Genomic DNA, 5,152 nt, shown 5'->3' with positions numbered 1-5,152 from the left:
CGCTACACAAAATTACACCTAACTTTGTATAGTTGAGACCAAGTACCTAACTCTATAGTATACCTAGTTCCGTCTGTATTCCCACGCTTCCTACTTGTGAATAACTCACTTACTTGGAACAATCCCTTTGGTTCGTATTCCAAACAGTAAAGGAACAAGAAATATGTTTGGTATCAACTCTATTCAACCAAGTGATATGAGTCAGACAAAGGATCTTCCGTTTATCTCAACATAAACTCCTTCGTCGGGTCTAGATCTATCTTATGTTCAATCAGCCAAAGATAATCGGTTAAGGTTAAGCCAACAACACCTTTAATCTGAAGAATCGTGTTGATGCCGATCTACTACATTAATAAATCCAATCTACCACAAGGATAAACCGATTATTAATTGGATCCTCTTTTCCCAAATAAGTATTGTGCACACCAAAGATTATAAAACCCAAATCAGATCTTCAATATCTTCTTTGTCTTCAAATCTTCTTAAATCTTCAATAAACACCAGCACACAATCAATTAAATCTCTTGTGATCAATCACGCACATAACGGAGTATGTTAACAATGGATTATCACAAGATCGTCTTTATAACTAACAACAGTCTAAAGATCCCTGTCGAAACTCTGAGTGAATCTTATATCAGAAGAGAAGATTCTCAATCATAAACAAAATAAGTGCAATCAGATTTCAACCACCGTTAGTCAATCAAATCAATCAAAAAAAAAGATAAACCGCGATTATCTAGTTTCCCACCAACGGGTCGTGCTAGAGCTTCTCAATCCCAAAGGAGACTTTAAAACGAGCGGTCGTAAGAGATTTCACCTAATTAGATTACTCTCCTCTCCGGTAGGCGGCTACACCAATAACAATGACAAAAGAGGAAGTCAAATGTTACGAAGGATTAGTTTGCTAGAAAGGAAAACTTCGTGTATTTCTAGACAAGGAAGTTTGGACACCAAGGATTTCCAAAATCGAAAATATTCTCAAGATATTCATAAATGCACAGATTCAGTTTTCATAATTCCTAGAAATGCTCTGTCCAAAAATAATAATCGAAATCTCTCAAAAAATCTAATTAGAAAATGGACATTACTAATTCCATAATTTCCATACAAAGATAAATTAATAACCTTAATTAAAAGATTCTTAACTTACTTATATTTCGATCCTGGGATTCTCTTCCCTTAGACTTTAAGGAATATCTTTGAACCATTATAGAAATAAACATTCTCATCACGTGTTCAAAGTTTGTCGATATCTTTACTTTGTAAGTTCTCTTTCACACTTACAACCTTGAAACAAGTTTGCCACACTTCCAAACAGGTTTAGAATTGGTTCATCTGACTTTCAATAACTATGTGATTGATCAAACCAACATTCAATCACAATCATGGGTTTACGGTTCTACCAAAACAAGTTTCGATTCTACCTTCATGTGAGTACTACGCATATTCACACTAGCTTCCCAAAAGATTCGGTTGACTAGGTACTATGATCGGTTCTCCACAGACATATGGTATCTAAATTATATGTGTTGCACACGTTCATAGAATCGGTTCCCGTTTCTGCTGTAAACCTTGTTGCACCCCATACAAGGATCAGTTCCCCTTGATGTACTTCACCCCTTACAAGGATTCGTTCCCTTTCAACCCTTACAAGGATCGGTTCCCCTTCACCCCTTACTAGTATCAGTTTCCTTTACCCCTTACAAGGATTGGTTCCCTTTCCCATGGCAGACATAATCCGACCATACCAAGGTGATTACTTAAGATTGGTTTTACTAATAAAAGTTATACCAATACAAAAGTCAGGCCTTTGTGAATAGTTCTACCAAGAACACAACAATTTGTGAGCGGTTCTACTTTATCACACATATTGGTTGTTCATAAGATATACAATGAATAAAAAAACCAACAAAACCTGGCGATTTCCTTTTCGGTTCACAAAACAAGTTTATGAACTTACTTCCTTAGAAAACATGTAAACATTGTTCCCTAGGATTAAATCCTCAATTTATACCCATACATAATCAAAATAGCATTCAAATGATTATGGCGATGTCTTATCTACAAAGTTTAATGGTTAAGAAATAAACCTCGTATTATATTCCTTAATACTATGTCAATATAGAGTTGAAATATGCTTCGCATTTATGTTTTCAATATGCACGACTTGAAATATACGTTAGGAAATGAAATTGTTCAAGTCAAATATAACTAACCTCAAGTGAAAAAATGATTGTTGTCGTTGTAGCTCCTTGCTTCTTCACATCTTCAAGACTTCGCAATACTTGTAATGTCTCATATCCTAATGCTTTTAAGATAACCTATACGAATTTTAACTCTAGTACTGTTAGAGCATAGCTCGGTCAACCTCGCATGCGTTGCTATATCAAGTATGTTTGTCAATGTTAGTGATCAAAACTATGAGTCTTGATTTCTAACCTATTATAGCTAAGTCTCGGACTAGGATAGGAAAGTGAAGTAAGCTCAAGGACTTCATGGCGATTCATCATACAACGACGAAGATCTACTCAAGGAACCGTGGAACTTCATCAACAAAAAGGTATGTGGAGACTTGAACTTATCTATCACTCAAAAGTCTATGTATTCTATCTCCTACTTCTTATGAGACAAAAGTCGTATGTTATATAGACTGGATCATACACATTTGATATTTCGAGCTGAGTATTCGATGCTTATCTTTTTCTCGAAATTGTGTGTTGGTAAAGCGTTACGCTTTGATCAAGTTTATCTTCACCTAGCGACGAAAGTCATGAAAAGTTTCAATTGCTTTGGAAATTGCTCTGACGAGAAAGGTCTATGAATAACGACTGAATAACGTACTCTGAGAATGTTTCAACGGTTGGAATGAGAGTTTAGGTCTATATAACCAATGATGGATATTAGCATTGTGTGGTGAAACATATGTGCATAAGTCATATTCCTTAATACGAAGCTTTCGAGCTTTGTTGATTAAGTGAAGACCGGAGGAATTGGCTTTGCCAAGTCCGCGAACTGACGGTAGTTCTCTTTCCGAGAATTTCTGCTGGATTTTCCAACAACTCGTTTGCGTGTTAAGTCCGTGAACTAGCGGAAGTCTCCTTGCCGATATTTTCTGCTGAGTTTGGAAATATTAGCTTGAATCTAAATCAGGTTTTCATCTAACGGTGAATATGGATTGCTTTGTAACTAAGGAAAAACCTTGATTTGAAAACTATATAAAGGAGACATCTAGCTTTGAGAAAAACTAATCCCCACATGTCTGTGTGATACTAGTTCTCACCTTTGGTTTTCTTCTCTAAAACCAGGTTAACGACTTAAAGACTTCATTGGGATTGTGAAGCCAGAACAATACTACTTTTATCGTAGTTGCATGATCTGATCTTGCATCTTTTATCGTAAGAGTACAATCTTTGATTGGCTTGAGATCATGAGAGTTCTCCGATAGGCAAGATAAAGAAGTCACAAACATCTTCGTCTCACTGTTTGTGATTCCTCGAAAAACCTCCTGTGTAGTCAGGAAGGCTTGTAGAGAGGTGATTGATTAATCTAGGCTGTTCTTTGGGAATATAAGACCGAATTATCAATTGGTTCTTGTTAACCTTGATTTCATATCATAAGACGGAACAAAACCTAGGGTTTATCTGTGGGAGACAGATTTATCCTTTGATAGACTTTTCTGTGGGAGACATATTTGTTTAGTATCAAGTCTATGATTTAGGGTTGCAACAACTCTTAGTTGTGGGTGAGATCATCTAAGGGAATCAAGTACGCAGTGTCCTACTGGGATCAGAGGCGTAGGAGTACAACTGTACCTTGGATCGGAGGGAGACTGATTGGGGTTCAACTATAGTCCAGTCCGAAGTTATCTTGTAGTAGGCTAGTGTCTGTAGCGGCTTAATACAGTGTGTATTCAATCTGGAATAGGTCCCGGGGGTTTTCTGCATTTGTGGTTTCCTCGTTAACAAAACTTATGGTGCATGTGTTATTTCTTTTCCGCATTATATTTTATATAATATAAATAATACAGGTTGTGCGTTAAAGATCATCAATTGGAAATCCAAGCTTTGGTTGTTGATTGATATTGATTGATCCTTGGATATTGGTCTTTAACGCACAACCTGTATTATTTCTATTATATAAAATATAATATATTATTTCTATTATATAAAATATATTGGTATTTGGTACCGTCCAAGTTATTTCTTGTGTTTGATTGAAAGACTCGCTATTGTTTTATCTTGAGTAAATCAAAAAAAGTGGGAGATATTAACTCCTTGATATACTTTTTATCTAGATTGAGTCAGACTGTCTAGTTGATTCTCTATTAAAGTATTAAGGAATTAGTCCATAGAGATTGCTAAGCGAAATATTGGGTGGTGTTGTTAGACCCCCGATTTTTTAATTGGTATCAGAGCAGGCAAACACGGTTAAGTGTAGTTGAGCTCCAGACTCCACCGCAATCATCATATGAAGACGAAGAACTACTCAAGGAACCAGTGGAACTTCATCGACTAAAAGGTATGTGGAGACTTGAATTTATCTATCACTCAAAAGTTTATCTACCTTATCTCCTACTCTTGAGACAAAATTTGTATAAATATATAGATTTCAATGATACACATTTGCTATTTCGAGCCGAGTTTAACTCGCCTATCTATTTCTTGAAATATGTGTTGGTAAGCTTTCTCTTTAACCAAGTTCATCTTTACTCGTGACGGAAGTCATGTTGACATTTCAATATCTTGAAAAATAGTTTGTGAATAACAACTATATAACATCCTCTAAGAATGTTTCAATGATTGAAATGTGAGTTGAGATTATGTAACCATCTTTGGATATAAGCATATGTAGTGTGTCCGCACATTAGTGTATGAATCCATAAACCGGGAACCAAGTGTATGCATATGTGTGTCTACGAAATTGGTGAAGGAGACATGTTAAGTATGCGTACCCGTACGCATACTTGCGGAAGTTCACGTCCGTGAATATCTGTTGAGTTTTGGAATTAACGAACTGTTAACCAGTCACCTTAAGTATGCGTACCCGTACGCATACCGGCGTAAGTTTTCCATCCGAATTTTTTTGTTGAGTTTGGAAACCAAACCAACTCAAATCCGTCTGCTTAAGTACGCATACTAGTACGCATATT

This window comes from Papaver somniferum, unplaced genomic scaffold (assembly GCF_003573695.1).
Source record: "Papaver somniferum cultivar HN1 unplaced genomic scaffold, ASM357369v1 unplaced-scaffold_156, whole genome shotgun sequence".
Classification (NCBI taxonomy): Eukaryota; Viridiplantae; Streptophyta; class Magnoliopsida; order Ranunculales; family Papaveraceae; genus Papaver; species Papaver somniferum.
The sequence above is the reverse complement of the archived record's forward strand: the minus strand, read 5'-3'. Positions refer to the sequence as shown.